The sequence below is a fragment of the Danio aesculapii genome, chromosome 6 (genome assembly GCF_903798145.1).
Source record: "Danio aesculapii chromosome 6, fDanAes4.1, whole genome shotgun sequence".
NCBI classification, from domain to species: domain Eukaryota; kingdom Metazoa; phylum Chordata; class Actinopteri; order Cypriniformes; family Danionidae; genus Danio; species Danio aesculapii.
Genome location: NC_079440.1, coordinates 29,476,409 through 29,490,150, shown reverse-complemented (window position 1 = coordinate 29,490,150; position 13,742 = coordinate 29,476,409). Strand labels below are relative to the sequence as shown.

At 35.7% G+C, this 13,742-nt stretch overlaps 1 protein-coding gene across 3 annotated transcripts in view; it reads left to right on the top strand.

Moving 5' to 3' along the window:
* lpp (LIM domain containing preferred translocation partner in lipoma) overlaps positions 1 to 13,742 on the top strand; it is a 402,581-nt gene that overhangs the window by 345,516 nt on the left and 43,323 nt on the right. The gene's annotated exons all lie outside the window — the stretch shown is intronic.

The following is a 13,742-nucleotide window of genomic DNA, read 5'->3' as shown; positions in this document are numbered from 1 at the left end:
AAGTGTAAATGAACTCTTCCACTCCTACCCCTTCTGGTTACAAAGGAACTATTTGAAGTTTTAATATGAAGACTCGCTTTCCATTCCCAGAGCAGAGGACACAGGGGAAAGCCCAGGCTCTTTCATGAGCGCTCACTCTCTGCCCAGTGTTAAGGGGGATTCAAAAGCTGTTGAGCTGGATAGAGATGTACAAATGACGCTTTTATTATGCAGGAATACGGCTGAGGTCTTTTATTGCACATTTGTTGAAGTCATTAACAAAAGTCGCTGATGTTATTTGTCATTCTGGTTTATTTGTAATTGGATTGTCCTTAATTATAATTTGTCATGCTGACTTATTTTCTTTTAGTTGTAGAATTTAAAATGGATTCCCAATAAGGATTATACAATTTTGACTCGTCAAACTTGATCAAGTTCTCTATTTATCATTCTAAAGCAGAATCTTTTTTAATCAAACTTTATAATCTGTATTATTGAGGCCGTGTATATGTTATATAAGGGATAAAGTACATTCAGGTGGATTTTATTGCAGAATATACCCCGACAGGCTTATCAGCAGCCTGAAGTGAAACTGAAAAAAATGAAGCATACGCTAACCTACATATTATTCAGTCACATGATGGTGCCAAACAGTCAAAAATAGCAGCATGACAGACAAGCACCTGGGCATTTTACAACCCTCTGGCCACATGTGGCCCGCTGGAATTCTTTGATCGGTCTTTGTGAAGTATTTATTTAATTTAAGTTCAACCGCAAACAGTGCTTGGCAATGTGCAGGTCTGATATTAACTACGAACCATGTGACAGGAACCAGCCAGGCAGCTTCACACTTTATATGGAATTACACAGTAATAAAGGTAGACTAATTACCTCAGATTAACGATTTAACAAAACCTCTCTCAATGATGATCATTACATCACATATCCACCTCACATTCAACATGACTTCAGTGCACTTGTTCAGCCCAACACAGGCTAGAATTATTTCACTGAACATAAAAAATATTGAATAAATAAATAAACAAATAAATAAATAAATAAATAAATAAACAAATAAATGAATAAAAAACCCTGTGGCATTTATATGAAGTTGATATTGTGATGTTGGTCTTTAAAATACTTTAAAATACTTTGTGTAAAATTGACCCTTTTTTTTAACTTGAATTTACTTGAGTTTTTTTGTTGAATGTTTCACAGAACTATTTTTTTATTTTATTTTTTTTAAACAAAATAAACTGGATTGATCTGTCCATCTAAAACCACCCCAGAGTCTAATGTGGCCCCTTAGGAAAATTTGTTGTCTATTCTCTGGACTAGCGTGAAGGACTCTATTTTAACAATCTAACCACAGAGTCTAAAGCACGTGATGCAAAAGCATTAGGGCTGTGTCCGAATCCACTCTTGCTGTTTTAAGGACAAAAAATGAAGGTTTGTACACCGGCACAGGGTCTAACAGGGTTGTGCTTATTCTCTTAATAAGTTATGGGTGTTTTTTGAAAATAAAGTGCATTAAACCAATCAGAGTCTCCCATTCCCTCAAAGAGCCATTTGTGTTGCGCCAATGGCGCATTTGCTGTTAACATGGCAGACTTTGTAAGTGGAAAAACTGAATGCTTCACTAGCGCGAAAACAGTTAAACATACCCTCTGCACGAGGATAAAAATGAGCCTCCTCCAGTAAACCTCTTTACTTTCTCTTTCTCTTTACTATTACTCTTTTCTTCTTTATTTTCATGCATAAGGAAATGGTGTTGTACTCACTCCACTGAAGACATCCATTAGCCTACATAATTGATTTTGTTTGTTAAGCGCAAAGATTTGTTTCTACACTATTTCTAAATACAGTTCTAATTTCCAGCAAACTAATAAATGAACAATAATAACGAAATGAGTTCTATCCAAACACACCTCTGATGCCCCATATGGTCCAAAATCTGACAGGTGGACAAATCTAAGCCTGTAATCCTTAATCCTTTATTTTATTTTCATCTCTAAAATATTACATAGATATTTCAAGATGTAAAGAAAGAAAGAGAGAGAGAGAGAGAGAGAAAGAGAAAGAAAGAAAGAGAAAGAAAGAAAGAAAGAAAGAAAGAAAGAAAGAAAGAAAGAAAGAAAGAAAGAAAGAAAGAAAGAAAGAAAGAAAGAAAGAAAGAAAGAAAGAAAGAAAGAAAGAAAGAAAGAAAGAAAGAAAGAAAGAAAGAGAAAGAAAGACAAAGAAATTTACCCAAAAATAATTATAACAGAAGAAGAAAAAATCACAACAAAAAATCTATGGAAGTCTATAGCAACCAGTTTTCAACATTCTGCAAAATATTTTCTTTTGTGATCAACAGGAGGAAGAAACTAAAAAATGTTTGGAACAAGTGTAGATTGAGTAAATTATGACAGCATGTTCTGTTTTAATTATATCTTTAACTTCTGTTTGTGACATGGAGCAACAGATTTGCACATCCAGTGTAGACAGCCTCTAATTGATCCATTAAGATGCAAGACAATACAACAGCGGTCACATTCTGTGTACACATGGTATTTGGATAACAAGAACGCATAATGCCGTGTGCTCCTCGGTGACATCTCTCATTACTGAAATAATCCTTTGTTTACACATGGTTTGTATGTACTAATCTCTTACTGTATTCTTGAATCAGTGGGCGGAGCTAAAGAGGCGATGATGCAAAAATAGGCGTTAATCTTCTGCAGAGGCGTCTTCTGTTGCACTTCGACATCATACTGAATCAAAATATGAAGCAAGTTGTTTTGTCATCTTGTTTTCAGTAAAATGTTATTTTGGATTCAACTAAGCTGTAACTTGCCGTTTATGTTAAAAGATCACGATATGTCAAAAGATCTACAATTTTAAGGTAAAACTTTATAATAACTGCACACTAGGAATCATAGTCCTCACTTTAGATTAGGTCACAAAACTGCATGAAGCTATGTTAATAAAGCATTCATTAACACCCAGAGTAGCTATAACTATATGCCTAAATAATAATGGATAAATGTTTGTTTGAATAGTTTATTAATCAATTACTCACTCATTCTAAATGATCTTAAAAAAACTGCTCTTAAATAACTCCTTTGTAAATATTGCAGGATGTAAATATGCGAAGTATAAAAATACAATAAATAAGCACATTATACGTGTGCTTTTAAGTCAAGAATACAGCATTCGTAGCTGTAATGATAAGCTGCTTACTAATGTCTATTATTGTAGAGGTAATGATTTACAAATGATTAATTAACTATCTGCTAATGCTTAATAATTGATGTAGTGTGCAAATATTATAAAGTGCTACCTACCCATTTTGTTTCTCACTATATGACCACTTCAATGCTGTAGATAAATATAATACATTAAAACAGCATGTAGCCTTTTATATATATTTTTTTCAATGAAATAAATATTACATTAAAAAGTATCAAATGAAAAGTGCACAGATTTAATTTGAAAACAGCTGACTAAGTGAGCAACTCACTGACTGAAAACTCTTGTTATTATCTTAAAATATCTGTTTCTACGATACAAATTCAATTAATATCTTTTCTATAATTATAATCTAATCTATAATCTTTTCACATTACATTTTGAATTGTGTCAAAACAGCTTAGCAGACTGAGAAAAGAGAATAATAAGCAATTTACCTACAAATTGCATTTATGCTTTGTTAAATTCAGTTTATTGAAGCTCTAAGGCAGGGGTCACTAATCTCGGTCCTGGAGTGCCAGTGTCCCTGCAGGGTTTAGCTCCAACTTGCCTCAACACACCTGCCTGGATGTTTCTAGTATACCTAGGAAGACCTTGATTAGCTTGTTCAGATGTGTTTGATTAGGGTTGGAGCTAAAATCTGCAGGACACCGGCCCTCCAGGAACAAGTTTGGTGACCACTGCTCTAAGGTATTGAGTGGATTCTGACAGGCATTGTAACTGCCTGGTTGATCTTTTGTGCATAGCGAATCATTAAAAAAAGCATTTGCCTAGAGTGGTGTCAGCACAATTTAACCAAAGAAATCTAGAGTACACTTTAAAGGGTTAAACACATCTGATTGGCTCAGAGGTGAACCAATCATTAATATACACAACGCACATATCTGTGATTGGCTACAATGCTCAGTGCTGCAAAAAAAAAAAATGCTCACAATGCACATATGGCAAGGTTTCAAGGTGTCATGAAACAAAGTAATCCAAGTAAAAGGCTGTATTATTACATTTTTAAAAAGTAATTATTAATTTTTTAACAGAATTTTAATAATTGTAATGATATGGTTTAGGCTTTTAAGGTGTAAGAATTTTTTGGGGGGGGCTCTTTATTATGTCTAGTCTAGAAAACTGTGATAATTGAGCACTTTCACAGTGTTGCGTTGTTCCTGCATTTGTGTGTCATATCAGATTTCTTTTGTATATGAAGAGTTGAAAGGCAAGAACCTTTAAGTGCCATCTGAAATTTTCTTCTAAAATGAGCATTTTCCCATGACTCTAATAATTATTTTAGGAGAAAATTTCAGATGGTACTTTTTTTTCCATATACAGTATTACAACCCAGGCTCATTCTGAAAACATACCTCTACAGACGTATCTGGAGACCGCGAAATACGTCCTGGCGGCTTTTTTTTTGCAAATCCATGAGAGGCTGCTGTGTACACTTTTTGAGATCTCAAATTTCCCTCGCGAGTGCCATTCGCGCCTGCTGTTCTCATGTAAACCCACCAGAGGCCGCTGTCGACTGACTTTTTGACAGACTTTTTGGCTGACTGAGTGAATGATCAACTGACCCATTCTCCCACTTCCCTAACCCAACCAATTTTATCGATTGACCCGCTCACCCACTTCCCTAAACCCAACCAACACGATTCAACAACTTCTCAAATCCGCTGACATACATGGCGAGCTAACATGACAAACTGGTAACAGCGGGAAAGCCATCCATATGAAGTTAAGTGGTCAGCTGGTAAGCATGAAAAGGATCGGCATCACACCGCCCTGTAGCGTTCGTTAAAAAAAATGAAATGCAGCAATACGTACCTCGGGCTACGTAATTCGCGGTCTCCAGAAACGTCTGTAGGGCTACGTTTTCAGAATGAGCCTGTGTTGCAGTATTTCATTGTAAAATGTTTTGATTTTATGAACTGAGATATACAGGTTTTCCTCAGTCAAAAAAAGATCAACAAAAATGTTGCTTGCAAATGAGTCAAAGAAAAATCCAACCCCACCTTTAGGAGAGCATAAGACTCGCTGATTTCCTGCCTGCATAGATTAGGCCTCACATAATGCATGTGTGACTGGACTGTTTGTGTCTGTAGAGATTTCTTTGCAGCTGCTGATGTGATTTATGTGAGTCCTCGTCCTATATTCCCTGCTGACTCCAATATTGTGAAAAACGTGACCTGCAGCTAGTGGAAACCAGATGACATGCTAAATAACAATAACAACATACACCTACAGACGGAAATGTTGCGGAATGATCTATAAACATGTCCACCACTTCCTACTAAAACTACTTTACTGAAGAATAAGCAAACATCACTACATGTCTTTTTTATTGCTACTGTACCACAATAAAAATTCTCAATGATAAGATAAGATCAAAATAATAAAAAGATCGAATCAAAATGATTTAATCGCTGTATTTCTAACCCAGTTGAAATCATAATACAAAAAATGATTTACTATTTGCTATTTTTTAAATCATTTAATTTATCACTGAATTGATGTCCTTAAATATTGCACAGATGTTCAGATAATGACTACTGACTAGCCTAAAAAATATAGTTATATGCAGATCTCCATAGAACAGACAAATAAGTTAGACTTTAGCCTTTAACCTAGGTTCTGCAGTTTTGATACAGATATTTCAAAACTCCTCCATTGAAAATGGCTTAACTGTTTCATTTATTTATATTGTACTGTATATACCTAAATTGTTATAGCTTTTATTCGTTTTATATTGGTTTGTTTATTTAATGTTTTTTTTTTATTATTATATCTGATATTTGTAATTATTTAAATCATTTTAATAAAGCTTAGGCTATTTTATCTGACACTGTTGTGTTAAGCCTACAAAAGTTGACAAGTAATTTGTAAAGTTTTATGTCTTTCTGTTGTATTCATATTTAAATACAAATATGTATTCATCATCTCTAAAATTAATAAATAAATAAATAAATAAAAACCCCAGACGCTCACAGCATCGACAGAGTTGTGAAGTGAGCACTCTTTCGTTTGCTCTCTCACACATATAGGCTGTTTCTCAATATGCGTTCTTCAGCGATCTTCCTCGTTCCTCACAGTTCATGCTTTTACTGAATCTTTTGGTTTTGGACATACAGAAAGCGACTCATGTCTATCTGCTACAAAAATTCTATAAACGTTCAGAACATAACGCGATGTCTGCGGTTTTTGGAGGAGACAGGCAGACATTATCACTGTGCTTGGCCTGGCTCAGTCCCACTTGTCACAAGATACAGTACATGATACACAGACACACACGCAAATGAACGTTATGAAAACGATACTTTGTTGTACAGTTGGCGGTTCACTGCTGTTATTTGGTGTGATTGCATTTATACCAGAAGTGAACCGGACCCCAGACCACCTCTTTCAGGCAGACTGGGGTACGGTTCATGGGTGCGCATTCGAGTTCAGAAGACAGTATACTGGTAATTGGTACATGTTTAGCTAATTGTTTTGATGTTTAGTTTTAGATAGGTAGCTACTCTCAGTTTTGTACGGTAGGTGGTCCATTATTACTGATAAAGTGGTCCTCCACCTAACAAACCACCTGACATTTTTTTTGTTGGGATTTTCACATAGATTTCTTTGTGCGCACACATCCTGTGAATCCAAGACATTCCCACCCCGCTGAGGGAAGGAGGATTTCTAAACGGATTCCTCCACTCAGGCTTTGAGGGTGACCTGTGCTCGTTCATTGGCTTTATTTCCCACTCACTTTCTCTTTTTCCGCACTTGTCTCTCTCACACACTTGTTTGGCTCAGAGGGGCCTGTGATCCAGAGCCGCTCTCGTTTCAGCCCATCTGAAGTGATTACCTTTGCTTGGGATTCCAGCCACCCCCACAGGTCCCCCGGGGAGCCGCGGCAGGCAGACGCTCTACTTTATTTCCTCCGCCTGCTCTGCGCTCTTCCTCACGGAGCCCTGCTGCAGGTACAGCCCAGCGGGGTTCACTGGAAATTATCTAGAGATCGGCATCACTGAAGTAGCTCGCATTAGTTTTAGTGACAGTTCAACAAAGGGCACACAACACCGAGCTAAGCTGTAATTATGAATCAACATGACATTCATTTTTTTTATGCTGCTGTTGTTTTGTAGACAGGTGTGGCAATGCATGGAAAGCTTGTGTGGGATCATTTCACAGTGCTTTTAATTGAAGTAATGGCCTGTTTGGCTGTTATTCTGCTGCTTACAGAATCAATCATGAAGCTCTATTGTCTGCCTATTCAGCACATCCCAAAGGTGCTTTGATGGATTGAGATCTGGTGACTTTGGAGGTCATTTGATTATAGTGAACTCACTATCATTTTCAAGTATGAGATGATTTGATATTTGTGAAACAGATTAAAGATGGGTGCATGTGCACTATGTTCATAAAGCATGCATGATTATGGTCAGCAAGACTATAATCTATAATAAGCAAGACTTATGGTCAGACTAACGATAACCCTGTACATCATCCTTTCACGATCGCACACAGAATGTTTTTCACCTGCTTTCTATTGCTTGCAGTTATTTTTGTTAATGGTTTAATTATCATCCTTTACATAAGCATTGCTTTAATAGGACATTAACTCTCTATTGATCTATAGTTAACTGGTGATAACTACTAATGATGTGACATTAGGTCTAGACAGAATACTGTGTATAGTTTTAGATACATGAAAAAAAATTAAATGTCAATATTTTTTTTATTTATTTATTTATTTTTTTAAGAACTTCTTCGTTGAATAAAAAGTGTATGTATACAGCTATTGTTAGCTTGTTTTTCGCATAATTTAAAATTTGTGGCAAGGAAATAACTAGTTTGGTGTGGCCAGAGAAAAAAATTGGTAAATTCTTAGTGTTGAACATTAAAAAGTCATGTGAAATAATAAAAAAGTAAAATTAACGAGGAGGCATGTGGACATAACACAAAATTTTTATATGTTTAACATTGAAAAACTACTAGCCACAGTAAAAATTTATGTTTAAAAATTAAGTTGAAACCAGCCCTGAATACCTATTTACGTATTGGTCGAATTCATGCGATTTTATCTGTACAAAAATAAACTTTTTAAAGGGTCATGAAACCCCACTCTTTCGGTTCAAGTCTACTTCAGACTATTTTCAAAAAATGCATTATAATGTGCGTGGAGCGCTGCGAGCAGAGGAAGAAGTGGGTGTGGCCATCAGAGCAGGGGAGAAAGGGGGGAGCGAACAACTGTTGTCAGTTGGCTCACAAAATGAGACAAGCTGTGAGGAGACCCATGATTTAATGGTTTACAAAGTTAGAATGCAAAGAAATAAACAGTAATTTGATGTCCTGCTACCTATGTTATGTAATTTCATATACATGTAACCACAATATATAATTATAATAATAATCATGTTTAAATAAGCACTATAAATGAGACGAACTTCTCTTCTCTTCAATCCCCTGGATTTTGTCTGGATGCAGACACAGTGGGTAGCCTATAGCAGTTCAGCAGGGTTCTTGCCCTATCTATTCCAACCTTTTGCCCTGCCGGTAATCTGGAGGATTTTAAACATAGGCGAACACAGCAGCTCGGAAAGGCGATGTGTCTGAATGGTAACAAACTAAACTGATAATAGACAAAGTCTGCCATTCTCCAATTCTCGTACAGCTCTCCCGACAAAAATGCTGACAAACAGTTTTTGCTTACAGCATCGAGGGGAAAAACATGCAATAAACCCCATGGATCATGGAAACAAACACATACGACCCTTCGTGAACGGCTAAATACTGCGTGCCGTATGCAGAGTTCGCTGACGCGGTCTCACCTAGTCATTGGATCTCACAGCTTAGCAGTTCTGCCTTGCCTTTGAAAAGCAGGTGCTCTCATGAGTAATTAAGAAGTAGAATAATGAGAAATCAATGCATCATCACTTCACTAGCAAATTCGCGATACGTCATTTTGAAACCATCCCAAAAATTGATTTAAACCCGGAAGATGAAATTAGCTGACAAAAGCTCAAAATTACAGCTAACGGGTGTAACGTTGTCTTAACAGATGCTCAACACACACAAATCTGTTAAATCCCAAAAAAAGTACTCCAGGGTTTCTTGAACCGTTAAAAGCATGCGTGCCCTTAAACCCCAGCCCTAATTTTCATTGGTGGATGAGCAAATCGTACTAAAATGTACAAATGAGACTGTACAAATTCATACAAATTAGCTAAACCAACAGCCATGCCACATTTAGTCACTTAAATTGCATTTCTTTCAACAACTTCAGCAGATCAGCTTGACCAAGTCATCATGCCTAAATTTAAAGATTTGCTGCCATGTGATTGACTGATCAGATACTTGCGATCAATAGTATGGTAGCAAGTTGACACAATGCCACCATACATTCCACTTTACATTCTATACTTTGGAATACCCTTCCTACTGAGCTTCGTACAATCACTGACCTGCCACTTTATAAAGCCAAGCTTAAGACCCACTTGTTTAAATTGGTTTTAAATGCAAAGCACTGACACTTCATTATGTTTTAATGTTTGTTGTATTTTATTGATATTTCTTGCATAGTTTTGCATTGTCTGCTTTTTTGTTGTGTTGTATAATTTGCTTTTACTTGTGGAAAGCACTTTGGTCAACCTTGGTTGTAGTAAAGTGCTATATAAATAAAAGTTGATTTGATTGGTTGATTTGATTGATTGATTGATTGATTGATTGATTGATTGATTGATTGATTGATTGATTGATTGATTGATTGATTGATTGATTGATTGATTGATTGATTGATTGATATAAACTTGACTTGGCAATTAAGAAAGTATTCATTAATTATTTAAAAAAATAAAAATAAAAAAAACTTTACTGTCCCTTTACATGAATTTAATACAAGTTTTCTGAATAAATGTGCCAAAAGATGAATTTTGATTAAGACCAAAGTAGCTTTATCTCAAGAATAATAAACTTTAAAGAATATAAATTGCATTTACTCGTGCTCGCAATGTTCAAAACTCAAAATAAATGCCCTTCGTTTCTAATCCTGCTTAATTTACCTTGCTTGATGTTTTCTTTTTCTTTATGAAAAACATGATAAAAATACTGATGCCTTTTTTCCAATGCATCGATGAAACTGTACAGATATCGCTGCGTTAATCCACACGTGTGAGGAAAATTATCTACGATTAAAACTTTGTTGAGAAGAGGTGCTCATATTCAGCTCAGCTTTGATATCTAATCTGAAGAGCGGAAAAGTTCAGTCTGTTTTGTTGATGCCGCCGACAGCTTCAGCAGTGAAAATGGGAGCGTGTCTGATATTTCTCCTGCTCACTGCTTCGCCTTTTGTCTGTGACAAGCTTGAACTCTGGCTCTCATTGCAGTCAGAGGGTGTATCATTTCTAAAAACAGGCTTAAATGAAGCACAAAAGAGAAAGAAAAGAAAAATGAGGAGCTACAGAACTAAAGTTAAGTAAATTAATTCATAATATCTCACATTCTCTCTTTTTTTGAGATCGTATCTGTCCTCAGATGTGTAAAAAGGAAAACACCACAAGATATGGCTCTAAAGCGCATTATTTCCTGATACTGCTAATTAAACTGCTGGCGTCATTAATTGGTTTGAAGATATCTTTGCATTGAGTTGGAGACATCTTAAGCTCAATTAAAGATAGCTTCAACTCAATTACAGATATCCAAATGCCGTGTCCCACAATATGCAATCAGGATCTTTTTTTCTGTGCAATACCAGATGCCCTGTAACACAAAGATTGTGCTCTTTCCACTTCCAAAGTTTTATCATAAAGAGATTGGGTGCGCTTCAATGTGCCAATGTGTTGTTTAATCCTATTCTCATCCCAGTGGAGATATTATATGTGGCTATTAGGGATGATAGAATTGGAATGTGAGCTCTTTATGCTTCTGACATCGTCTGAGTGATAAGTTTCATGTTTTCGCGTGTTGTGATGAGCGAGTTGACAGATGGCAGGTGGTATTTGCACAAGCTCTGCTACATTGATCTGCATTCTCTTCAAAAAAAAAAAAAAAAAAATCATCAGCTCAGTCTCGATTAAGTGACTGACCTTATTAAGCGCCTTAGATTTCTACAATTGTAGGGCAACCGATCACTTCGCCCTTTTAAAAAGGGAAAAAAAAAAACACTTTAAAGGGGTAAATTCCCTAGAGATGGTATCAATCTAACTTTAGAAATGCTCCTCATATTCTGTTGCATTTGACACTGAATCTTTTAATCCTTTTTTATCCACGAGACTTGCAATTACTCAGTAGTGTAGATTATGTTATCATTGCTTGTACCACAAAGGAGAGTTGGCTTGAAAGGGGCGACAGACACACAGTTTATTCAAGATTATCTCTGAACCTGAAAGCTGAAGTGTTATTCTGCTTTATAGATGAAACATCTCATGCTCTTTTGAAAGAAAGGATGCAGAAACATAGTGGTTTGGAGGGTGAACAACTGAAATAACTACTTAAAATAGCTATAGCTCCTTATTAAAAATTTATATACAACACATGCTGTGATTTTTGGGTAAACTATGGACAAATTCAATCATTGGATTAAAGATATGTTAATTATAAAAAAAAAGAAAAAGTTTGGTTTAAAACAATACAGCGTTTTTTAAATTGTAGCATATCTAATTAATTTAACCATCTAAGCAGTAGCAAGTTATATAATGACTATTAGAGAGGTTGACTTTTTCTCGCTGTCTGTGTAATGCATACTGTACAGCTATGCCTGTCTCATTGTACCAAATACAGCTGAGGTCAGAATTATTAACCCTCCTGAATTACTAGCCCCCTGTTTATTTCTGTTTAACGGATAGATTTTTTTTAACACATTTCTAAACATAATAGTTTTAATAACTCATCTCTCAAAACTGATTTATTTTTTCTTTGCCATGATGACTGTACATAATATTTTACTAGATATTTTTCAAGACACTTCTATACAGCTCAAAGTGACATTTAAAGGCTTAACTAGGTTAATTAGCTTAACTAGGTAGGTTAGGGTAATTAGGCAAATCATTGTATAACAGTGGTTTGTTCTGTAGACTTTTGGAAAAAAATCGCTTAAAGGGGCTTATAATTTTGACCTTAAAATGGCTTTTAAAAAATTTAATAGCTGCTTTTGTTCCAGCCAAAATAAACAAATAAGACTTTTTCCGGAAGAAAAAATTTATCAGAAATACTATTAATATTTCCTTGACATCATTTGGGAAAAAAAATACGTCTATGCGTTACGGAAAAAACACCTTAAGTTTTAAACACCTTAATTTTCGCAAGCTCTACGTTAAATTTGTTGACAGGTTAATCAAAAATGGTTTGTCTAATCAACATGGTTCAGCATGGTCTATAGATTATTACATTAAATTTTGGTGAAAATCGGATGAACAGCCTAAGACAAGTTCGTTCAAATAGTTTTTACAAAAAATTTGAAATAGTGAAAAAACTATCATGACGGAAAATGACGTCATATGGTGCGTTTGAATCGGCTTGAGCCAAGGAATCAGAGGAAAAAACTATTTTGATTGTAGCCCATAGCCAAGCTACAGTATAATGATAAATGTAATTTTGGACAAATGGTGGCTTTAGAGAGTCCAAATTTGTTGTGGTTGAAGATCAGACTGTCCTCTCTGTGTGCCAAAGTTGAATAATTCTGACTTCAACTGTATACTTCATTTAGATCATTAATTAATCAAACTTATTTGGGATAATATAGGGATTATTAGGGATAATGTAGACTGACCTACAGTAAGCTCTGATGAGCTACAATAATAGATTTATTCGAATAGATCAATACGATTCTTAAATACATCCTATTTTTAATATGAAATATCAAATTAGAATGATGAAAAGTTTGCATTCCTACATTGATATGGATGATAATGAACCATCAAGCTTTTTGTTTTACTGCTTAACTTTTATGTGTGAGCATCTATCAAAACACATGCTGCAAGTCTAATTTGACTTTTAGGCTATAATGTATGCAGCAACAAACAGCTATACTCAAGAAAAGTGTCCTTTGAACACTTGCAGTGTATATCGTTCTGGCTAGATTTCAGACCGCCAAATATTTTCCTGCATAGCCTGCTTGACTTGATCATGCATTGATAATGGTTTAAACCATTAAAAAGGCTGTAAAATGTTTATTTATATTAGCTTTAGTTTCCTGTGACACTCCAGGGACAGACGAGTCCAGCTGAGGTCCAGCTTCCATCCTCCGGCGCCGTGACTGCATTTCTGCACAAGACGTTTGGCCAGTGAAGAAATGGTCGTGCCCAACTGAGCCTGGTTGTCTCAAGGTTTTTTAATTCTTCACTTTCGCCAATTGGTGAAGTTTTTTCCTCGCCGCTGTCGCTACTGGCTTGCATGGTTTGGGATCTGTAGAGCTGCGCATCGATGGATTTGCTCTTCAGTGTTTGGACTCTCAGTAGTGAATATAAAACTACTCTGAACAGAGCTAAACTCAATTGAACTTAAACACTGAAAACTGAACTGACACGGAATCAATTTACTATGATCTTCCATGTGAAGATCCT